The sequence below is a fragment of the Panulirus ornatus genome, chromosome 15, assembly GCF_036320965.1.
Source record: "Panulirus ornatus isolate Po-2019 chromosome 15, ASM3632096v1, whole genome shotgun sequence".
Classification (NCBI taxonomy): domain Eukaryota; kingdom Metazoa; phylum Arthropoda; class Malacostraca; order Decapoda; family Palinuridae; genus Panulirus; species Panulirus ornatus.
The window spans coordinates 30190963-30216736 of record NC_092238.1 but is presented as its reverse complement, the minus strand read 5'-3'; the positions used below and the strand labels follow the sequence as shown (position 1 = coordinate 30216736).

Here is a 25774-nt window from a genome sequence, read left to right as displayed (position 1 = left end):
GGAACTTGTGAGGATGTATGGTGACTGATGAGGGAAATGAGGGCGCGATGAGTTACGGTGGTGGGGTCTCGGGCGTGATGAATCGTTGTGGAGGAAACGAGGGAGTGATGGGTTATTGTGGGAAACGAGGGAGTGATGGGTTATTGTGGGAAACGAGGGAGTGATGGGTTATTGTGGGAAACGAGGGAGTGATGGGTTATTGTGGGGGAAACAAGGGAGTGATGGGTTATTGTGGGGGAAACAAGGGAGTGATGGGTTATTGTGGGAAACGAGGGAGTGATGGGTTATTGTGGGGGAAACAAGGGAGTGATGGGTTATTGTGGGAAACGAGGGAGGGATGGGTTATTGTGGGAAACGAGGGAGGGATGGGTTATTGTGGGGAAACGAGGGAGCGATGGGTTGTTGTGGGAAACGAGGGAGGGATGGGTTATTGTGGGAAACGAGGGAGTGATGGGTTATTGTGGGAAACGAGGGAGTGATGGGTTATTGTGGGAAACGAGGGAGGGATGGGTTATTGTGGGAAACCAGGGAGTGATGGGTTATTGTGGGAAACGAAGGAGGGATGGGTTATTGTGGGAAACGAGGGAGTGATGGGTTATTGTGGGAAACGAGGGAGTGATGGGTTATTGTGGGAAACGAGGGAGTGATGGGTTATTGTGGGAAACGAGGGAGGGATGGGTTATTGTGGGAAACCAGGGAGTGATGGGTTATTGTGGGAAACGAAGGAGGGATGGGTTATTGTGGGAAACGAGGGAGTGATGGGTTATTGTGGGAAACGAGGGAGTGATGGGTTATTGTGGGAAACGAGGGAGGGATGGGTTATTGTGGGAAACGAGGGAGCGATGGGTTATTGTGGGGAAACGAAGGGAGCGATGGGTTATTGTGGGAAACGAGGGAGTGATGGGTTATTGCGGGAAACGAGGGAGGGATGGGTTATTGTGGGGAAACGAGGGAGTGATGGGTTATTGTGGGAAACGAGGGAGTGATGGGTTATTGTGGGAAACGAGGGAGGGATGGGTTATTGTGGGGAAACGAGGGAGCGATGGGTTATTGTGGGGAAACGAGGGAGCGATGGGTTATTGTGGGGAAACGAGGGAGTGATGGGTTATTGTGGGAAACGAGGGAGGGAAGGGTTAATGTGGGGAACGAGGGAGGGATGGGTTATTGTGGGAAACGAGGGAGGGAAGGGTTAATGTGGGGAACGAGGGAGGGATGGGTTGTTGTGGGAAACGAGGGATTAATGGGTTGTTGTGGGAAACGAGGTGATTAATGGGTTGTTGTGGGGAACGAGGGAGGGATGGGTTGTTGTGGGAAACGAGGTGATTAATGGGTTGTTGTGTTGTCTGTGGATGTGTTGAATTGGTTTGATGGAATGACCGCGTAATGAGTTGATGTGGGGGAGGATTAGATTGATGAGTTGACGTGGGGGATAATGGTGATGAGTTGATGTGGGGGAAGATGGAGTGATGAGTTGATATGGGATATGATAGATTTGATGAGTTGATGTGGAGGAATGATAGAGTGATGAGTCAATATGGGGGATGATGGAGTGACGAGTTGATGTGGTGGATAACAGAGTGATGAATTGACGTGGGGGGATGACAGAGTGATGAGTTGACGTGGGGGATGGTAGAGTTATGAGCTGGTGTGAGGTTTTGATGAGTTGATGTGGGGGAATGATAGAGTGATGAGTCAATATGGGGGATGATGGAGTGACGAGTTGATGTGGGGGGGATAATAATGATGAGTTGACGTGGGGGGATGACAGAGTGATGAGTTGACGTGGGGGGATGGTAGAGTGATGAGCTGGTGTGAGGTACAAGGTTCTTGACGAGTCCCCCACGATGCTCTTCTCTGTGAATCACCTAAAATAAGATTTGCATCTCTGACTCTCTGAGCAAAAACGGACGAATCAATTTCGCTGGGAAAACTACCATTCTTTAACTGCTGGTTGGCAATTACGTGTTATCGCCAGCGCCCTTCTTTCTCAAGAGCAATTTTCAGAAGGGCCTGAAATTTCCATGAGAGATACGTCGCAGGACGAGTACAATGGTATAGTGATGATACAAACATGTTCAAGTCGTTGTCTCAAAGGGACAAACGTATATATTTTTCTACCTTATCGTCAGGTAGGTAATGTATCGATGCCCCAGCCTTTGTTTCGAGGAAGTTCAAACGATCGTAATCGGTGTTCGTTGGGTCGGGTGGTTCACTGCTTCAGTGTTTCGCGAGAAATGACGACATATAGCGAAGTGCTCGAGAGTACGTGGGAACGACAGAAACTGGGGTACTTGATCCATGACGAGGCGACAGAAAATGGGGTACTTGATCCACGACGAGACGACAGAAAATGGAGTACCTGATCCATGACGAGGCGACAGAAAATGGGGTACTTGATCCATGACGATGCTTATCTTCTTCTGGCTATGGTGTTACAACTTGATAGAAGAGGATAGCGTATAGCCGGAGACATCGGCCTAACCCACCATTACACAGTGACACGTACTCCACTGGTCCATACGCATGTAGTTACTGTCTCCACCCAACGGTAGTTACACGAGCTGCCGCCAGTTGTATGGTTGTTATAATCATCGCGGCAGTGGATGAAGGTAGAGACACATATGTGTGTGCAGGTATGTAGGCTAACCACATAGCCACGCGAGTGAACAACCCAGTTCTCTGCTCGGCTATGTCGTATGTGAGATGCTGTATTACCCTAACTGTCTATCACTGGGCTAGTGTGTGTGTGTGTGTGTGTGTGTGTGTGTGTGTGTGTGTGTGTGTGTGTGTGTGTGTGCACTTCAGCGTAAAGACATGGTCAATACATACAAGTTTAAGAGACGGGATCTTACTAGTGTAAAACTCTCTCTCTTCGTAACACACATAACACACACTCACAGGGAAATCATATATGTACACACATATCCTCAACCCCATTACGAGGTCATTAATACGTAACTCACATATCCTCAACCCCATTACGAGGTCATTAATACGTAACTCACATATCTTCAACCCCATTACGAGGTCATTAATACGTAACTCACATATCCTCAACCCCATTACGAGGTCATTAATACGTAACTCACTCGTCCCCAACCCCATTACGAGGTCATTAATACGTAACTCACATATCCTCAACCCCATTACGAGGTCATTAATACGTAACTCACATATCCTCTACCCCATTACGAGGTCATTAATACGTAACTCACTCGTCCCCAACCCCATTACGAGGTCATTAATACGTAACTCACATATCCTCAACCCCATTACGAGGTCATTAATACGTAACTCACATATCCTCTACCCCATTATGAGGTCATTAATACGTAACTCACTCGTCCCCCATTAGTACCTATTTGGTCCCTCATCGGTGGTGGTTTTCCAGTGTCCCTATTCCAATACCCATTATTCCCCCGATACGTTCTCGCCCAATTCCTCCCCCATTTTCGTCGACCATTTCAGTCCAATTCTTTTCATGCCTGCCAAATCCGCTGTCGGTATCCCGATCAAGTCGGCTGCCCGAGCGAGTTTCTCTCTCTCTCTCTCTCTCTCTCTCTCTCTCTCTCTCTCTCTCTCTCTCTCTCTCTCTCTCTCTCGCTCGATTTTGTGGCTTGACTTTATTTTCACTAAAAAAAAAAACCCGAAATATTTCAGATGTTGTTTCCTCCTGGGGGGGGGGGGGGGGGGCAGACGTGTGCCTCTCCGGGGTAAGTGTTGGGTGGTGGGGGGGGGGGAGGTGGAAGGAGAGGAGGGAGGGAGGGAGGAGGTAAGGGGATGGGGTGGGGGGGGGGGAAGAGAGCTGGAGGAAAAGCAGACCATAAATTAAAGTTAAAAAGTTAGTTATTACCCAAGATGATTGGAGGCGGGGGGGGGGGGGCGGGTCAGGTACGCTGAGGATGGAGAGAGAGAGAGAGAGAGAGAGAGAGAGAGAGAGAGAGAGAGAGAGAGAGAGAGAGAGAGAGAGAGAGAGAGAGAGAGGGGGGGGAGGGAGGGATTGCTGGAAGTGTTGGAGAGTCGTGAGGGAGATTTAAGAGTATTGGGGGAAGACTGGAGAATGGTGGAGATATGTGGGGAAATCGGAGAAAGAGTGCGTGTGTGTGTGTGTGTGAGGGTGTGTGGGAGTGGGTGAGGGTCGGTCTTACGGTGTACTGCGAACGTATGCAGATGACTGAGAGAGAGAGAGAGAGAGAGAGAGAGAGAGAGAGAGAGAGAGAGAGAGAGAGAGAGGAGATAAAAAATATAATCTGGAAATATCAGAAAAAAAAGATTTGAGGAGGATTGGGAATGAGGACTGGGGTGGATTGGGGTGTTGAGTTTCGGTGGAGGAGGGGAGGAGGAGGGGGAATGTGCTGGGAAGACGTGTGGGGTATATAAGGGGTTTGGGTTTAGCCGAAGGTGCCCCCCCCAGAGAAGGACTGAAGAGTTTAAGGCGATAACGATTTGCCTTCACGAGAGGTGGAGAGCGACTCGAACAGACGTGGTGTGTGTGGGGGGGAGTGTGTGTGTGTGTGTGTGTGTGTGTGTGTGTGTGTGTGTGTGTGTGTGTGTGTGTGTGTGTGTGTGTGTGGGAGAGGAGAGGGGAGGGAGGTAAGCATGTAATGGGGGGGGGAGGGGAGGAAATTAGGGAGTGGTAAGGAAGAGATGAATATCTAACACAGGGTGGAGAGATATCTAACGGAGGCTGGAGATATCTCTAACGGAGGTGGAGGGATACCTAATGGAGGTTTGGGAGGGACTTTGCTGGGGTGATGGGGTTTTGGTGTGTGTGTGTGTGTGTGTGTGTGGGGAGAGAGGGGAAGATGATGACTGTGGGAGATTAGGGTAGGTTGGGAGAGACAAAATACGACATTTGGGTAGCCCTACGGGAGGCAGAGGGTCTCTCTCTGCCATCAAGGGTGGTTAAGAGGAATAGGTATGGGTGAAAATCTAATATGAAGAGGAATGGGGAAGGGGCAGGGAAGATCTGAGAAGGCAGCCAGATGCTTGGGGAGAGGAGAGAGAGAGAGGGATTGAGGGAGGGATTGGGGTGGAGGTGGAAGCGAATGGAAAATGCTTCCGGTGGTTTGTGAGCGCCGCGAGAAGACGGTGGGAGTCACGCATGAGGTGCAGCGATGAGAGTCGGTCAGACAAGGTCGAGGAAGATTGAGGAAAAGTTGTGAGGAACACCAAGTCGGGATATGAGTGAAGGTGGCAAGGGGGAGGGTGGAAGATGGAAGGCCAATGACAATTGAGGAGCGAGTAGAGGAGAGAGTAGAGGAGCGAGTAGAGAAGAGAGTAGAGGAAAGAGAGTAGAGTAGAGAGTGGAGGGGACAGAGTAGAGGAGAGAGTTGAGGAGAGAGTAGAGGACAGAGTTGAGAAGAGAGTAGAGGAAAGAGAGTAGAGTAGAGAGTGGAGGAGAGAGCTGAGGAGAGAGAGTAGAGGAGAGAGTTGAGGTGAGAGTTGAGGAGAGAGTAGAGGAGAAAGTAGAGGAGAGAGTAGAGGAGAGAGTTGAGGTGAGAGTAGAGGAGAGAAAGTAGCGGAGAGAGTTGAGGTGAGAGTAGAGGAGAGAGAGTAGAGGAGAGAGTTGAGGTGAGAGGTGAGGAACAGCGTTGGTCAAAGGTAGCGCCACGACGGGGGGGTTTGTGTCGTTGTGCTGGTGTTATGGACGGCTTGAGGAAGGGAGGAAGGACCCGATGCTCGTGAGACACCAGAGAAGAGGATCAGATCAACTTCAGAATGCAGTGGGGGGGGGGGGAGCTTGTCAGCTGAGAGATGGCAGGGGGGGAGGGGTTATTAAGACCTTTATGGGAGAGAGAGAGAGAGAGAGAGAGAGAGAGAGAGAGAGAGAGAGAGAGAGAGAGAGAGAGAGAGAGAGAGAGAGCACAAGACTGGCCTTCATCGAGATAAACAAACAGAAAGTGTTTAAGTAAGCGTGTGTATCGTGTCAACTTACCTTCCCCCAAGCCAAGGCCCAGGACGGTCGAGCCTACACTCAGAATAAACAAACAACAAAAAAAAAATGATGATGCTCACTTTTAACTTGAGGGAGGAAAAAAAGAAGAAAAAAGAAAGAAAGAAAAACACGTAGAGGGGAAAAATATGAAAGATCCTTCGTTCCCTCAGGGAGAGGAGTGTGTGTGTGTGTGTGTGGTGAGTGTGTGTGTGTGTGTGTGTGTGTGTGTGTGTATGTGTGTGTGTGTGTGTGTGTGTGTGTGTGTGTGTGTGTGTGTGTTGTGTTTGTGTTGTGTGTGTGTGTGTGTGTGTGTGTAGGGGGGAGGGGGAGGAAGGGGAGAAGGAAAGGAGAGGGGTAGGGAGTGGAGGAGACATGATGGGGTAGACATGATGATGAAGACGACTGCAGAGAAGACTGGGTGAGCATGCGAGAGAGAGAGAGAGAGAGAGAGAGAGAGAGAGAGAGAGAGAGAGAGAGAGAGAGAGAGAGAGAGAGAGAGAGAGAGAGAGAAATCGGATTTTTACGCTGTAGCGCAAAAAAAAAAAGTCACTCTCACATTTATTTGTTTCCACTTGCAATACTTGCAGGTAAACGCTGTTGCAACAGCAGCAGGATGCGCTACGTATGAGAAGCATCAGGTGCTAGCGAACACCGCTAAACTCGACCGACAAATTCACTCGACCTCAGACTGTAATTCTCAGAGATACGGCGAATACGAGGTGTTGATCCTCTCTTGCTGCAGAGCGGGATTTAATGCTCTTTAACACACACGCGACTGTAGTATTCAACACCTCTCACCTACACTCAATGATCCCGTTACTATAAAAGTTTATAGTTTTCTCCCCTTGCATATATATCTCCTTTGCTTTGAATGATTGACTACCTGTATTAAAAACCTACCTTTGTTTTGCACTTATTCAAGCAACTATTGGACTTTTGAGAAAAAGAAATATACATACGACTCGTAAGCTGCAGGAAAAATCGTCCAGGCATGAACGCATCTCCCGGTGATTTCATTTGAGAATGCACTTCTGAAATTCTTTAAAATGTAGCGAAGAAGAAGCTACCTCTCCCGCTCTGCCCCCATGTACTGAAGTAATGGTAGGTATTTCATATTTTTGAGAAGTATTCTTTGAAACAATGGAAAAAGGACCTCTTTTGTCATTTTCTTTGTTGTAGAGATGAGAGGCCTGGTAATATCTACGTATTTCTGTAGGCCTAAGTATGTATGTATGAATATATGTATATACGTATCTAGCTATTTATCTATCTGTCTGTAGATAGATAATCAGCGATGAAAATCCTTTCCTCAAATTTTATTGTCTTCTCGAAGGGCTATATTGTATTAACCCAAAGGTGGTAACCCACAAGCATGTATGTATGCATATATATATATATATATATATATATATATATATATATATATATATACAACTGACTGTTACATTTCTCTCTTGTGTCTCCACTGATGATGTGATTATTACACGAAAGTGCACTTGGGAACTTATCGTGTTGCGAAACACTTCCTTAGCAACATATCTATGAAAGCCATTCTAGTACGTGCCATCAGACAGCGTCTGTCCATTACAATTCTCTCAATGTTGGCATCTGGCGACAGGGTGGGGACAATATTGAGTCTCAAATCCCTGTCACACACACACACATATGTGTCTGACGCATATTTTCCTGCTCCACACTGATCATGAATGTATACGTATGTACGTGTATATGCATGTATGCATATGTATGCGCTTGCATGTGGAATCATTCCCCAGACTGTTGATATATGACTGTTAAGCAGATATATACATATCTATAAACTTACACACGATACAAACGCTCATTGAAAGAGCAGTATAGATGTATAGTATTATAGAAACAGCGACCATTCACAGTTCTCCATACACTTCAAAGATAAGGTCTCCGAGGAGTACAAAACTCCCTCCTCGTAAAGTACAAAAAGATAATTACATAGACAATACATACATATACATTACGACACACTGTAACCCTTAAATACAGCTTCCCTCGCCTCGTAAAAAGAAGAAAATACAGTTATTGCGTATTTCAGATGTTCTGACGCGCTCTCCACCTACCCTGAATTATTCTTTACACCCTAACCGGTATCGCAACCCGGAACTTTTACACGGAAATAGGAATTACCAGTTTGTGTTTCATTCTAACCTCCTTGATTTTTGATCAGGCTCTTGTGGTCATGAAAGCAGACTATCTGCATTTTTACTGTCATCTTTTCTTTATTGAACGTCTGTACACCCACTCATCATACATACATACATACATATCTATCTATCTATCTATATATATATATATATATATATATATATATATATATATATATATATATATATATATATATATTATTATACTTTGTCGCTGTATATATCATAGTATATATGATTGAATTAGGTAAGGTTAGGTTAGGTTTAGGTTAGTCACTTTAACTTCAGTCGCATTAACCAATATTCCACGTGTGTGTGTGTGTGTGTGTGTGTGTGTGTGTGTGTGTGTGTGTTAAACCACCGAGGTTTCAGATTCAATCCCCACTGTGATAAAGAGCAACGCGCCACTCTGCAGCCACTGATACATCTACAAAAGAAGAACAAGAGAGAAACTTCCCGAGTGGCGACCACGTCTTAATACTGAGGAGGCGAGGCGGAGCGAGGCCGCTCTGAAACCATGGCTGGACCAGCGTCTTCACACAGACAGACAGACTGACAGGCAGACAGACAGATAGATGGCTGCCGCCCATATCTGGACAAAAATGCATATTTCTATTTATCTATTTATCTCTCTCTCTCTCTCTCTCTCTCTCTCTCTCTCTCTCTCTCTCTCTCTCTCTCTCTCTCTCTCTCTCACTCTCTCTCTCTCTCTCTCTCTCTCTCTCTCTCTCTCCGGGCAATTCACAGTTACCTCGCTGGACCTGGGCTCTCTTGGCTGTTAGGAGGGGAAAGGGGGGACGGGAGGGGGGCGAGGACACACACACACACACACACACACACACACACACAGACACACAGACACACACACACACACACACACACACACACACACACGGACGCGCCTGGCAGTAATGCGAAATTCATGAGGGCTTGTTGTGAATGCATGGGATATGATATCTACCACTCCTCCCGCTCCTTCCCTCCCTCCCTCCATGCATTTCTCATGCACTCTGGTCATACTACGCAAGAACACTGCATTATTCGGTAAAGGTGATGGCTCACAGAGACCCCGGGTGTGTGGAGGTAAGACCTGCTTCATCAATTGTGTCCGGGAATGAAAGGGAGGACGTGTCTCCCTCTGAGGGGTAGAGAGGAGAGGAGGAGGAGGAGGAGGAGAAGGAGCTTGGAATAAAAATTGAGGAGATGGGTAGTAATGACTTGGGGGGGAGAGAGAGCAGGGGGTGAAACAAAGATTAAGGAGAGAGGGGTAGTAAAGACAGGGGGGGGGAGAGAATTGGTAAAGCCAGGGGGGGGGGGACAGGGGGAGAGAGAGGGGTAGTAATAAAGACAGGGTGGAGACAGGGGTAGTAAAGATGGGTGATACGGGGTAGTATAGACGGGGTGAGAAGGGCATTTAAGATGAGAGAGAGAGAGAGAGAGAGAGAGAGAGAGAGAGAGAGAGAGAGAGAGAGAGAGAGAGAGAGAGAGAGAGAGAGAGAGAGAGAGAGAGAGAGTTGGTAAAGACGGTGGAACGTTGCGGGGAAAGGGGGGTAATAGAAATGGGGCGATATGGGGCAGACAAGACGAACGGCAGGGCAGTAACCCATACCCGATTATGCGATAGTAAAAGATGACTTACCATTCTCGAGTGGCAATGGCTGAAATAAGGAAGAGATAATTAACTGCATGTCAATTACGACCGTAATGGAAATCCTCTTAATAGTTCCCAGCAACTTTTGCTCTACACACACACACACACACACACACACACACACACACACACACACACACAGCCACTCACAAGCATTTCAAAACGACCAGTATCGTCATTAGCTATGGGGTTTTTTTGGGGGGGAGGCAGGTGCTTGCAGTCGACCTGGGAGGGCGCCTCGTGAGGGGAGGGAGGGAAACAAACTCACATTTCCTCACAGCATGTTTTGAAGTCTGAGATGCGTAGCTGTGTTCATGCCCGGCCCCCAAAACACGTTCGACTTCAGAGTTAAAAGATGAATGACACACATATATAAAGTGTTCATTGTGTCTCACAGTCTAATCCGTCGACTCTCTCTCTCTCTCTCTCTCTCTCTCTCTCTCTCTCTCTCTCTCTCTCTCTCTCTCTCTCTCTCTCTCTCTCCCAAGCTTCAAAGAGTATCGTCCTGCGTTCAATTCATTCCAATAATCCCGTAATGACAACCTTCGCCGGTTAGCTGGGTAACTGTCATTGGACTATTGAATTTTCTTGATCGTAAAAGCAGCATTAGGTGGAGGAGAGCCAGTGTTACACACAGACACACACACACACACAACACACACACAAGATGCAATATGAATGTTCATCTGCAATATTGGTTTCCATTAGTGTAATGTTCTTTGTGTGTGTGTGTGTGTGTGTGTGTGTGTGACCTACAGTCCCTCGCATCATTCTGACCTCAGGTCACAGGTCACAGGGCGACCCAGGGGTCATCTTCTGTGGACTGGGCAGGCATCTCGACGTCAACCCGAGGTGTTGCCTGGTGAAGGCTGAGGTGACATCGGCGAAAAGCCTTCCTCACAGCAGGAGGAAGACGTCCATTCAAGTCATACTCGAACTGCGAGTCAAGGGAGGAAGATGTCTCCACGCGAAGCCATACTTCCAGTACAGTCTCACTTGAGGAAGACAATCCCCCAACCCCTCACTACCACATACCCTCTTCCAGTACACCTCTGCAGAGCAAGATCTTCCTGGAACCATATCACTTCTTCCAGTACACCTCAAACAGAGCAAGATTTCCCAAGAGCTACACCTCTACCACCACCAAGGAATACTCCTCAAACCACGAGGGATTCAATCACTCCCAAGCCATATTCCTCTTGCAACATACCCTCCTTCCCATCCCCCACCCCTTCCCTCCTCATCCGCTTCAGCTACGTTGCAATACCCTGTCACTCGAAGCAGGACCTCGAGGACCAGCTCCGCCTTGAAGGAGCAGGTCACTTTCTTCCATCAGCTTGCTGTCACTACATGTCACCACATTGCTGTCACTAAATGTGATTGTCCAAGACATGTTTTGGACAATCACATGTTTACCAAATGGCGTCCTAGCTTCGTCTCTTCGATGTTATATTTCTCTCTTGTGTCTCCCCTGATGATGTGATTATTACACGAAAGTGCTCTTGGGAACTTTTCGTGTTTCATTTTCCCCGTGGACTCATAGGAATATATATATATATATATATATATATATATATATATATATATATATATATATATATATATATATATATATATATATATATATATATCCCAGGAATTTACAGGTATTCCCTCAAAACTAATTCAGTCTGGTAATTAGGTTTCCCCCCCAGCGCTCCAAGCGGTGAGTAAAAGCAATGTAAATTCATTTCCGAAATGTAAATGATTTACAAATCAAAGCCAAACGCCGTAATCGCTACATTTGTATCACTGGCGGTAAAAAAAAAATAAAAAAGGGGGAGGGGGGGAACGGAATGATTTGGTGTGATTTTGTGTTTCAGGTCACAATTGTAACACACAGGAAAATACTAACTTGTCATGAAACGGGAAAAAAAAAGAAAGAAATGGTACCGTGAAAATTTACGGTCATCTCAACTTTTACAATAGATGTTTACAGATGGACTTGATGTTTTTTCCAAGCAATCTTGGGCGAGTTTCAGAAAAAAAATTGGACAAAAACAGATGAGTCGTCTAGTTTCAAAATGATCGTTTTTTTTTCTCTTTTTTTTTTATCCAGTCTCCCGGCAAACTAGTGGCCACAACTCTCCCATGAACTACCCATCGCTCTCCCAGCAGCTAGCCACCACTCTCCCACCACCTAGCCATCACTCTCCCAGCAGCTAGCCACCACTCTCCCAGCAGCTAGCCACCACTCTCCCAGCAGCTAGCCACCACTCTCCCAGCAGCTAGCCACCACTCTCCCAGCAGCTAGCCATCACTCTCCCAGCAGCTAGCCACCACTCTCCCAGCAGCTAGCCACCACTCTCCCAGCACCTAGCCATCACTCTCCCAGCAGCTAGCCACCACTCTCCCAGCAGCTAGCCACCACTCTCCCAGCAGCTAGCCATCACTCTCCCAGCAGCTAGCCATCACTCTCCCAGCACCTAGCCACCACTCTCCCAGCAGCTAGCCACCACTCTCCCAGCAGCTAGCCACCACTCTCCCAGCAGCTAGCCACCACTCTCCCAGCACCTAGCCACCACTCTCCCAGCAGCTAGCCACCACTCTCCCAGCAGCTAGCCACCACTCTCCCAGCAGCTAGCCATCACTCTCCCAGCAGCTAGCCACCACTCTCCCAGCAGCTAGCCATCACTCTCCCAGCAGCTAGCCATCACTCTCCCAGCAGCTAGCCATCACTCTCCCAGCAGCTAGCCATCACTCTCCCAGCAGCTAGCCACCACTCTCCAGCAGCTAGCCACACTCTCCAGCCTAGCCATCACTCTCCCAGCAGCTAGCCACCACTCTCCCAGCAGCTAGCCATCACTCTCCCAGCAGCTACCCATCACTCTCCCAGCAAACAGGAGTTACCCCTGTGGTTATGAAGACGTCCAATGTACGCTTCGCTGTCTGCGTGACTCTGTAGTCAAAGGCAAGGAACTCTGAGCTCCACGTTCCCCTTCTGACAAGGGCGATTTTTTGGGGGGAGGGCCCTGTTTACGCAGCCAGGTTACGCCAGTGATGCAATTCCTTGGAGGGTTTTTGTTTTGCTATTTTGTGCTATTAGGGCGTGGATAGTGGGAAGCCACAACGCTGCGAGACTGATTGGTTTGTGATTAGGGAGGGGATAAATGAAAGGGGATTGTGATTAGGGACAGATGGGACGGATTGTGATGGGGTGAGTGTAAAGGTGTACCATGATAGAAAACTTAAATACGAAAATCACAAAATACAGTTAAATACTTAAGGCACATAGACGCTGGAAAAGATATATATATATATATATATATATATATATATATATATATATATATATATATATATATATATATATATATATATATGTGTGTGTGTGTGTGTGTGTGTGTGTGCGCGCGCTTCTTCAACAACGCTTACATTCCTCATTTTCTTTCTCCACCTTTTTCTTTGATCACATTCATTTCCTGAAGAGACTCTTTCCTTGCTTCGATTCGCAGAGTTTCTTTGTCGTCCTTAGACCCGGCCCCCACCCGTGGCCTGGGCTCACACACACACACACACAGACAACCTCTCCTGCTCACACGCAACGGCTGACGAACGAGCGACTCAAAATGACTCAGTTCTCCGTAGGCCTAACTAAACCTCACTGCGGTGAGAGCTACGCGCTTAGCCCTGCCTTGGCTCAAAATCTCCTCGTAAAATAGTCGTTCGTAAGAGGAACGAGCCCCCCCCCCCAAGGATCTTCTCTCTCTCTCTCTCTCTCTCTCTCTCTCTCTCTCTCTGACACGGACGTAACCTCTCTCAAACTTTACATTCTTCCGCTCGCTCTCATCCTAATATCTTCCACTCTTGAGTCTCTCGAATTCTTCAATCTCTCTCTCTCTCTCTCTCTCTCTCTCTCTCTCTCTCTCTCTCTCTCTCTCTCTGCCTCCCGCCCCAAACTCTACATCTTCTCCCAGGTTCACTGTAACATGGTCTTCGACGCATGAGTATGATAAATCTAAATTTCAAATTCCCGTAATGCCCTTCGCTATTTGGTATTGGAATTTCTCTCCATATCTTTCGGTTCGATGATTACAAGTACAAATTCTAATATCATCGCGAGCGATCATTTAAGCCGTGGCATACGAATTCCTATATTCGCACAGATGTGAAAAATGTTATTTGGTAATGAAATATATTCATAAACGTTTGATCATTCATTTGCACAGGAAGCTGATAGATGCATACACACACACACACACACACACACACATATATATATATATATACATATATATATATATATATATATATATATATATATATATATATATATATATACATATATATATATATATATATATATATATATATATATATATATATATATATATACATATATATCGAGGTCGTCCCTTAAAGAAAGCTGGTTGGTGGAGGGAGTAGGGCCTTGGAGGTCAGGTCAAAGGTTGACGACATACCCAGGGATCGTACCACTGGAGGGGGTCGTAACCATCGTGTTCTGGGGTCGTAAAGTCGCCCTCAAGGTCCAGACCGTCATGCTCAAGGGGTCGTCCCGCTGCGTTCAAGGTTCGGTCGTATACCGACGTACCGCGGGGGGGTCGTACCGTTGCGCTGAAGGACCGTAAAAGCCGTGCTTTAGAACCGCACCGCCGCCGCGCCTCGCGGCTCGAACCATCTCGCACAACGAGACAAGACCTGATGGCGAGTTTGGCTCTCTCACACACACACACACAACAACAACAACAACAACAACAACAACAACAACAACAACTTCCTCCCTCCACCCGCCTTCCTAAACTTGTGGTCTGAGAACTATAAACAAGAAGACATTGGGCAACTCTAGTCGTACGGCTGTTACTGTGGCCACACAGGGCGCGCTGGCTGGCTGGCTGGCCGACCGGGTGATCAAGATGATGGGAGCCCTCCGTGTGGGACGGAGGGAGGGAGGAGGCAGCTAGAACCACGATGAAGGCAACCAGGAAATGATTCAGATCCGGAAGAGACCGTGAGGTGTAGTTAGATGGTTCTCGCTCGACGAGGGGGTACTTACCGACCAATCCCAAGGCATACCATCTGCTCGTTAAGGGTCGCGATGAACGGCGCTGTTGATACCGTGTGGTGTGACCTGAAATTCACTTGGAGGAGGTCAGGTCACTTCTCGTTGTTAGTTCTGGTGAGGCATCGCATGAGTGAAGGTGAGTCAGTGTTGCCGTCTTGTGCACGGCAGGATGGGTCTTGTGCACGGCTTTCGCATCACTGAGCAGACAGTGGCATGGTACCTATTAGCAGGACAGTACGACCCTTGAGCACGACGGTACGATCCTTAAGCACGACAGTACGACCCTTGAGCACGACGGTAAGACCCTTGAGCACGGCGGTACGATCCTTGAACACGACGGCACGATCCTTGAGCACGACAGTACGACCCTTGAGCACGACGGTAAGACCCTTGAGCACGACGGTACAACCCTTGAACACGACGGTACGACCCTTGAATACGGCGGTAAGACCCTTGAGCACGACGGTACGACCCTTGAGCACGGCGGTACGACCCTTGAGCACGGCGGTACGACCCTTGAGCACGGCGGTACGACCCTTGCGTACTGATGGCCAGCTCTTTCGCCCGATCCCTCAGGGCGAGGCCAAAGATCACGTCGTCGCACCCACGACTCGCACCGCTATCGCATACTCAAGGTAGGGGAGAGGAGGAGGAGGGAAGAGAAGAGAGAGGGAAGGGGAGTGGAGGAGGTTGTGTTTCGTTCGTTCCCAATAGCGCTCGAGGGTCGCAAAGGTCGTGGCGGTCTAGGGAGGTTGGCACCGTCGGGCTCAGAAGTTAAACTAACACGGTTGTCAAGATTTCCGGACAGCTTGCTTGTCGCCTGTCAAGGTTCCCGGGTGAAAAATGCATTGATATTTGCCGCCGAACCCCAAACGTCACCGTGGAAATATGGATAGAAATACATGGAGTGGGAGGGTTCACGAGGGAGGGGGGGGTGCCTCCCTACCTGCGCGGCAGGACGTGAAAATTATAAGCCAAGGTTTGTGGATCAGTGCTGGAGTAGTAGTAGTAGTGGTGGTAGTAATAGTAGTAGTAGTAGTAGTAGTAGTGGTAGTAATAGTAGTAGTAGTAGTAGTAGTAGTAGTAGTAGTAGTAGTAGTAGTAGTAGTAGTAGTAGTAGTAGTAGTAGTAGTAGTGGTGGTAGTAGTAGTAGTAGTAGTGGTAGTAGTAGTAGTAGTAGTAGTAGTAGTGGTGGTGGTAGTAGTAGTAGTAGTAGTGGTAGTAATAGTAGTAGTAGTAGTAGTAGTAGTGGTAGTAATAGTAGTAGTAGTAGTAGTAGTAGTAGTAATAGTAGTAGTAGTAGTAGTAGTAGTGGTAGTAATAGTAGTAGTAGTAGTAGTAGTAGTAGTAGTAGTAGTAGTAGTGGTAGTAGTAGTAGTAGTAGTAGTAGTGGTGGTGGTAGTAGTAGTAGTAGTAGTAGTAGTGGTGGTGGTAGTAGTAGTAGTAGTAGTAGTGGTGGTGGTAGTAGTAGTAGTAGTAGTGGTAGTAAGTAGTAGTAGTAGTAGTAGTAGTGGTAGTAATAGTAGTAGTAGCAGTAGTAGTAGTAGTAGTAGTAGTAGTAGTAGTGGTAGTAGTAGTAGTAGTAGTAGTAGTGGTGGTAGTAGTAGTAGTAGTAGTAGTAGTGGTAGTAGTAGTAGTAGTAGTAGTAGTAGTAGTAGTGGAAGTTTATAGTATTAGGAGATAATATAAAAATACTAATAAGTGAGAAAAGGCATTATAATTATTATCATTATTGTTATCATTACTATCATTATTATCATTATCATTATCATTATTATCATTATCATTATTATTAGTAGTAGAAGTAGGTTAGTAGTAGTGGTAGCAGTGCTAGTGTATCAATAATGAGGGTAGTAAGAGCATTAGAAGATGTATAGCAGTAGTAGATACAGCAGGAGTACAGTAGCAGTAGATACAGCGGGAGTACAGCAGCAGTGGATACAGCAGGAGTACTGTAGCTACAAGTCCTGCTATCATCATATGAATGTAATCGAACGAGGACAGAGACAGGATGTTACAACGTAATTCACTGGATACAATGGCCACGAATAAATGTAATTAAGTAATCCGGTCCATCTACTTTACATATTCATAATCCAGCAACACTCTTACAAAGGCAGGCACTGTAAAGATGTCTATTTTCCACTGCATGAAGAAGAATAAGAAGACAATGCAAAGCAGGAGAAACGACTTTTATACGCATAGAATGAATCCAAAATGAAGTGATCTGGTCATATCTTGGGGAAGGTGATGAAGATGATGGCTAACGCAGCTTGAGGAGCCGACTCTGGAGGGCAAAAAGAAAATGCCTTCTGTCTCATTCCCAAAATACCAAGCCTGACTTTACTTTCAATTCAAAGCGCAAAAGAGAAAGAGACCCCCTCTATAAAAAGAAAACGACAGAAAATGGGAAACACACGACGACTAGAATAAATCACCACAGGTAAGAGTTGACAGAGAGGCGGTTAATTAAAGAGACGGAAGGACAGATAAATCACCGCGACGGAATCCCATCTCCGGAAGAGCGAGAGCAATCGACCGTCGAATCCTGGACCCATAAAGAACGCTGGGAGATGCATCATTATCACACAACGGGGCCTGGCTGGGCCTCCTGGCGGGAGGGCCTCCTGCCACTCACACCTCAACTTACTCACGGGGGCATTCACGAGACTTCATCCTTCACGCTCGTAAAACACGAGGAGCTGTTCGAGCCTTGTCCCTCCTGAAGGAGGAGGAGGAGGAGGAGGAGGAGGGAGAGGATGGAGGGGGATATAGAGACGATCTTTATCCTCCTGCCGGGACGGGATGGGTGATGGGGTGGGACGGGAGTTGGGGACGAGGAGGAGGAGGAGGAGGAGGAGGAGGAGGAGGAGGAGGAGGAGGAGGAGGAGGAGGAAGAGGACGAGGAGGAGGGAAGACAGGGTGGAGGCGTGGTAGGGGCAGGAGGAGGAAGAACTTGAGGTAGGACACTGATAAGAGTTGGGAGAAAAGGTATGGGAAGTAAGGAAAAGAAAGAGGAGGAGATGGGCAGAAGGACGAGGTAGAGAGGAGACGCTAAGGGAAAAGTGAAGGAAAAGGTGGCTTTAGAGAAAAGGAGACAAGGAAGAGACGTTAGAAAGTCAAGACAAATGGAAACTGAAAGAAAAGGAAGCAAAGGACGGAGGTGGGGAAAGAGAATGAGAAAGAAGAATCGAAAGAGACTATTAGTAAAAAGCTTTGTGTGTCCATACGGCAACCTATTCTTGGGAAGAGGTGAAGAGGGAGTGGAAAGTAAGAAGATCACACAGAGCAACGCGATGCATCGCCCCCAGCACTCAGAGAACAATAGGTGACAAAAAGGCGATCTCGTCTGCTTTCCATGCATGCAATTTGAGGATCAAAGATCCCCAACCAGTTGTAAGGTTAGTTTACGCCCTTGTCTTTGTTTCAGAAGTGGAATTGAATTCAAGTGTGGACAATGGTCTATCAAGATCCTTTTTCTTATCAGTTGTAAATTGTGCTGTGGATGAGGACCAACTGTCTATGCTTACTCAAAGGGTTGAAGTTATTGTCATGAGAAACTTAGCCTCCTGAGCACGACGGTACGACCCTTGAGCATGACGGTACAACCTTTCAACATGATGGCACGACCTTTGAACACGACGGTGCGACCCTTGAGCACGACGGTCCGACCCTTGAGCACGACGGTGCAACCATACCCAAGGGTCGCACCGTTGTGCACGAGGATCGGATGGTCGTGCTCAAGGGTCGTTCCGTCGTGTTCGAAGGTCGTGCCATCGTGTTCAAGGGTCGCACAGTCGTGTTCAAGAGTTCAAACAACCATGCCCACGCCCTTACTCCTGCCACATACCATAACCAAGTTCACACGACCAAAACACCCACATCACCACACAACCAACATCTCTTATTTCAAGACCCGCCGTACAACATCTTCTAGAATGAATTTTTTATTCAGACTGCTTTCGAACACACTTAATCCTTCCCACAATCCGTATTTCAAATTAAAATGAAAGGAAACCCAATACTCTGAACCAACACCCACATCATCTCCTCTACAAAATAAAAGGAAAAGAAAATAGAACACCGACATCATCTCTTCTACAAAATAAAAGGAAAAGAAAACAGAACACCCACATCATCCCCTCTACAAAATAAAAGGAAAAGAAAATAGACTCGTGATAAAGCTATCCATCATTAAATGGCAGTCGAAGAGATGGTCAGACAATGGCCTGAAACGCTCTCTTTCACCGTCGGCTCCTACACCTTATTCTCGTGATAGCCATCAGCTCTTCGGGGGCTTCCACGTAACCTTTGAAGCAGTACAGCAGCGTGGGCGAGTGCTGAAAACACTGAAGAGGTGGTTTTCAGCACTGGCGAAAACATTTTACTCAGTTATGGGATTTTTTTTTCTTTGCATTATAATTTACCGTTTGATGTTTGTTTGTTTTTTCTCCTTCCTTTCCTTTTTTTTAATGCCTGGTTGTCGTTTAAAAGGGCTTTAGCGCAGTAAACATTGGCATTTTTCTTTTCTGTGTGTTTGAGGAGTTATGATGCCGGGGTAAGCGTGGAGGCTCTGCTTAAGTAGGTTGTGTAAGGTTCTCCCTAAGTAGGTGAGTGCTCTTCCTAAGTAGGAGCGGACCCTGAAGTTTTAACCTCTCTCTCTCTCTCTCTCTCTCTCTCTCTCTAGCTACCCACTAGCCCTTCCTCATCGTCTCTATCTTGTGTCTGTCTGTTTTTCTATCCCTCTCTCTCTTTCTCTCGCTTTCCTGTGACCTTATCCCTCCCAAAAGTTATTGGCCTCGCTTCCTCACCAACACCACCACAACCACCACCACCATCACAACCACCACCACCACAGCACAACCACCACCATCACAACCACCACAGCACAACCACCACCACCACCACCAATATGAACACCCTCACCACCACCTTCTCCATCACCGGCCAGACACTTTCCCCTCCTCAACATCCGTGGGAGAACAACTTCATTAAGCATTTCATTAAGAGAGAAACACTGGCTCAGCGAATGACACACGAGTCTTGGCCTACAGAAAGAGAGGGCTTTGCCGGTCACTCCCTCCCAACCTCCACCTTCATTTCTCGCGTCCCCCCCCCCACACGCACCCAGCGGCCTCCTCCTCCTGCATCGCGCCTCTCATTTAGCAGACTGAGTGGCATCTGGACTGTGGCCAACGAGTGCGAATATCATGCCTTTCTACGTGCGGTATTGCTCAACAAACGTGATTCCATTTTATTCGTTTACACGTAAAAAAAGCTTTTTGAATATATATATATATATATATATATATATATATATATATATATATATATATATATATATATATATATATATATACATTCCTATGAGTCCACGGGGAAAAAGAAACACGATAAGTTCCCAAGTGCACTTTCGTGCAACTGCATTCCTGAGCAACCAGGCATTGCTATATTTCTATAATCCAGGCACCCCGGAATCACTGCTTTATACAGCGAGCAGTAAGACGACGGATATAGATCTTATAGGGAGCAGCACAGCGACTCTGCCGCATCACAGTTCATGTGATCGGGTGACGCGTCGCTGCGAGGGGTGAGATTTGCTGGTGGAGTAGTGTCATTGCGTTGGTCGGCGTGGTGACGTATGGAAACCCCTCAAGTCCCGGTAAATATAGGTTCCGAGGCTTGGCACTGTAATGCATCGAGATCTTGCGGGTGGAGACAATGGACAGCATCTAGAGGGAGGTGAGGGAGGTGGAGGGGGAGAATGCAGAAAGTCTCGTTCTTAATGTATATCTTCAGAGACCATACATGCCGTGAGGGCGTGTGTGTGTGGTCGTAGAATAAATTATCCTCAGTGATTGAAGAAAATGTTCAAGAATTCCTCGATTGGCGATTTAGAGTATGACGTTGAAGGCCTGAATGAGCCTGGCAGTTGATAATTGCAATCAGTGAACATATGTTTCTGTGGATCTGAAGCATGTTCCTATATACCTTCCATAAAATGAAAGAAAGAATATAATTCTTTTTTTCTTCACTCGTAAACTGGCAGATACTTTCGAATTTCGCAATGGTGTAAAAATGGAAAATAAAAAAAACTCTTTCCTTACAATAATGATGAGTTACTTATGAAAAACTGATCATTCTAGCGAGCAGTGCTTTAATACACATTTACCTTGGATCATTGGAAATATTCACTATGACTAATAAACATACTATTTCACTTATAATTTAAGATATTAGTATGTAAAGAAATAAATGTCTTGTTGCATTTCAACTTATCCACTGATTTGAATTACCCCACAAGTCATCACAACCATTAAACTAAACCCCTGATCAACATTTTGACATTTACACATCAGAGAAATTCTCGAAAATTAGAAAGGGATTAAAAACCTTAAAACAGAAATAATCACACGATTGTAGAACCATGCTTACATGCGCGATGAGAATATACCAAAACAAACACGAGCACACATGATAACGTAAGAACAATGATACAATTCCCTCGGCAGCAATAATCCCTCAGTCAAACGGCTCTTACCGCTGCCTCTTCTTCGCCAACGAAGAGTCTTGCAGTACGAGAGACAACGATGATTCGAGACTGACAACTTGAAACAGAGGGAGCGTACGTAACGCCCCTTACGCACACCACAATGTGGGAAGAGGGCGGCTCTCCATGTACCACAGCGGGCCTAATGTTCTCAGTTCTCTCTCATCGCACGTCTGCTAGACATCTTTATTCCACGTTCAGTGTGGTTCATATTCGTTGCATCATATAATTGTCAATCCACAAAACATGCCCAGTTCCTGGCCGAATAATGTGCTATCATGGCCGAAAATCATTGGTGATACGAAACGGTTTCATTTCTTGCTCTCCTGTGGGTCATTAACTCAAATCACTTCAACAGCAGCAGCTCGCAACTTGCTGTCTTTCGGGAGCAAGAGGAGGAAGAGTTAGCCTTTGAAAGGGTCCAAGCCCAGTACGACGTAGTTTGCTAACTAATAAGATCTGAGTGAGGGAGAGAGAGAGAGAGAGAGAGAGAGAGAGAGAGAGAGAGAGAGAGAGAGAGAGAGACTAGAACATTCAAATTTTCTATGTCTGTCTGTCTGTAGCACTACCGGAATGGCCTCACTCGCAGCTGGGCTGATAGAATAGTTTCCTTTGCACATAACATCACATGAAGCAGGCGGGAGCGAGATCATCACCATTAAGTCTCGAGAGTGAAGATTGGCTGAAGAGAACTGATGTTTTCAGCATCTTCAAACTGATGGCTGGGATTGCTGTGGGATATACTCTCTCTCTCTCTCTCTCTCTCTCTCTCTCTCTCTCTCTCTCTCTCTCTCTCTGGTGAGCGCTACGGGTTCGCCCTAGCCTCAAGGCAAAATGGAGAAACTATTCGTAAGCAGATATTCTATTCTCTCTCTCTCTCTCTCTCTCTCTCTCTCTCTCTCTCTCTCTCTCTTCAAGCATTCCATTTCAGAGGAGATCCTTTGAAGATGCACACTTATGATTCTGCCATCAAAAGAAATTTAGTTACAGAATAATAACCTATGTGAAAAGCTTCCGGCAGCGTCATGCATTATGAGGCACACATACACTCCAATGAGAACCTAATTTGGAAAGCCTATCTACATCTTCAAACACACACACACACACACACGCACACCTCTCTCTCTCTCTCTCTCTCTCTCTCTCTCTCTCTCTATATATATATATATATATATATATATATATATATATATATATATATATATATATATATATAAAAATCAAGAAAAGAGAATAAATTCCAAAAGTAATTCATACGATTATTTCAGCGAACCGTTAAACTTAAGGAGATTAATTTGATGATTTAATCTACCGAGGTAATTACGGTTCTTGATAGAAATTTTCCCATGTAAATTAATCTTCCCTTTAGCCTTCCTCTTTTTCACAACATAAGTAACTAATTCAGGAAGTTATATTATCGCTATTACCGTATAACTTTCCCTTTTACAAGTTTATATTCAATGTACATTTCGAATATAAATCATGGCTAGTCCGTATTACTAAATGTTTCGAACTGATAAAGAAAAAAAAGGGGAAAAAATATTTGAATGATCACAACGTTTCATACAACCTCAGGTCAATGGAGAATATACATCTATATGGCGGTGGTCATTTGAAAGGGAGCGCAAACTGGGTAACGAGCCGAGGGCCCCATGTTTTTGAGTGGGGGGGAAAGAGGAGGAGGGGAGGGCAATTTTTTTTCCCTATACCCTTCGTATCTCTTGATTTATCTTATATTACTCGCCTCGTCAGCACCGTGCGAAGACCAAGGTACGTCCGTTGGAGTGTCACGGTTAGGGCGAAGTCAAGACGCGTGATCGAAGGTGGGTCGACCATCTCACGGGTCATCAACCTCAGGCCTTTACATACAGCGCCCCTGGCGACTCTCTTGCCCCCAGGGCTTCATCAGTCCCAGGCCCGCCTCTGGAAGTCGCCCCCACCCCCCCCCCCCCCACACACACACGGTAAATTGTGTACCTCTCTAACGTTAGACTTTCCGACCACAGAATACTGACGGAGGATGAATTAAGTGATATATGTACGTACGTATATATATATATATATATATATATATATATATATATATATATATATATATATATATATATATACCCTGGCCTGAACTAGGTACTCATTTTATCAACCAAACTCTAGAGTTGGATGAACGGCTGCGTTGACTGTGCACCTACCGCCGCAACCAGGATTCGAACCCATGTGCTCGACCCTGGGCGGCCCGTACATGCACCAGTATTCCGCCACACAAAGTCGCATGATCAATGGACGATCGGGAAAGATATTATATAACGTAGGGCATCATGGTCATATCTATTAAAGCAAGTTATTAAAAGCGTTCTAATCAGCAATGGCGTCCGGTAACACCCCCCTCCCTCCACAACCCCCCAACCACCACATCAGCTTTAACAGACATCGATCATTTTTCATACCATTTTGACAGGGAGGCAGAGAATATTCTGGTGGAGGAGGAGGTAGAGGAGGACGAGAGAGGAGGAGGAGGAGGAGGAGGAGGAGGAGGAGGAGGAGGAGGAGAGAGAGAGGGAGAGATAAGGACTGTGAAAAAGAAGTTAGAAGCGTGTGTGTGTGTGTGTGTGTGTGTGTGTGTGTGTGTATGTATGTATGTATGTATGTATGTATGTATGTATGTATGTATGTATGTGTGTGTGTGTGTGTGTGTGTGTGTGTGTGTGTGTGGTTCCTCTCATGGGAGAAGATACGAACGAGGCTTTCCAAACCACGGTGACACATCCACGGTTCCCAACCCTCAGTAGTGTCCGTCGCTCTGGGGGACCAGATATGAAAACCACTTGTCAAATGTCTTTTGAATTTTTTCAAAGCTTACACTTGAGAGGTGAATGTAAATATCATCTTCCCCCTTACCCTACACACGCCTGAATGTTGTTTGTTTACTGGTTGGTCGGTTGGATGTTTATAGTTTAGGCCTATCAACATCCAGGGCTACTATATCAAAGTCCGCCAGTGTTAAGTCATGAGAAATATTCGAGGATCCTGAACACCTTCCCTAGGTGTTCTAGACCATTCCGAGACCGCAATACATATGTATACATCACTCGCCCGACGGCGTTGCATTCATACCACCAACTATTCTTCGTCCTACAATTACGGGAATACGTAATATCAAGATTACGTAGCTAACGCGGGTATCCCTCGCATCTAACATAGTTATACCAATTTTTTTTTTGGAACTCCCATTTTCTTTCTTCTTGTTTATGTGCGTTGAGTAGGTCAAGGCAAATCGGTGGACAAACTTTCGAATGTAAACTCCAGCTAACCTGCTGCCACTGATCTCCAACTCCCAAATCAACTTTGCAGCGGGGGAAACATTTGCTGCTCTGAGACTTTAGTGAACTCACGGACCTTCCTGAAACTCGTATTTCCTGCTTCGCGTCGGTACGTGCGCGTGGTAATGTTTGTGTACACATGCGCCTGTTTATTCGTACTGGACTGAATCAGGATTATGTCTTTGTGAATCTTGTACCGGTTCGCGAATTCCCGGGCGCCGGAATGTACTTGACGTCTGAAACACTTCCAAAGGGAAGATTCGAATTCCAATGCCACTACTTTTCTAAGGCTTTCCCCCTCCTCCACCTTCCTCTAGCATCTATTCCAGAGCCTCCCTTCCTATCAGTCGTGTCGCTCATTCTTCCTTCCTTTCATCTATTCTCCCTTTTCCACCATCATCATCCCTCAACGTCTCTCACCATCCTCTTTCTATCTATCATCTCTCCTCGACAACTTACTCCCTCCCTCCCTCCCTCATCCCATTCCCTTCTCTACGCCCTCTCACTACTCCTCCTAGTCCCTAACCTCAAACCACTTCTTATCTATCCTCTCACACGAAGCTCTCGTGGCTGATTCACTTGTTTGTATCTGGTCTACGCAGGATCGGGGTCAGGTTCCTCCCTTCTACTGCTACTGTGGCTGTCGTTTCGAAGTCAGACAAAGAACCCCACCATCGATGCTCCAGCAGGGAACACACAGAACCACGGTTGTACTCACCTACTGGACGCTCCGCCCCGCCCCGCCCCACGCCCCCCTGGCTACGTTATAAAGACACAGCCACGGGGGGGCCTCCTGTGTCGAGACTCGCAACTGCCTTGTTGACTCGTTACCGAGGCTCCTGTGTTGAGCTGCTTATTCCAACCACTCAGTCGAACCTTGTTAAGCTCTGGGTCTTCTATTTCACAAAGGAGGCTAATCCATGTCTCATTAGTGGCCGCCTCGAGCTTGATTACCCTTCCGTGTGATGCTCTCTGGGCAAAGCGACTTAACCCGTGGCTCGAGATATATATATATATATATATATATATATATATATATATATATATATACATATATATATATATATATATATATA

The 25774-nt window shown here is 46.3% G+C and overlaps 1 protein-coding gene across 1 annotated transcript in view; it reads right to left on the bottom strand.

Moving 5' to 3' along the window:
• The window catches only part of LOC139753812 (uncharacterized), a 446936-nt gene that overhangs the window by 338683 nt on the left and 82479 nt on the right, over positions 1–25774 (bottom strand). The window lies entirely within an intron of this gene.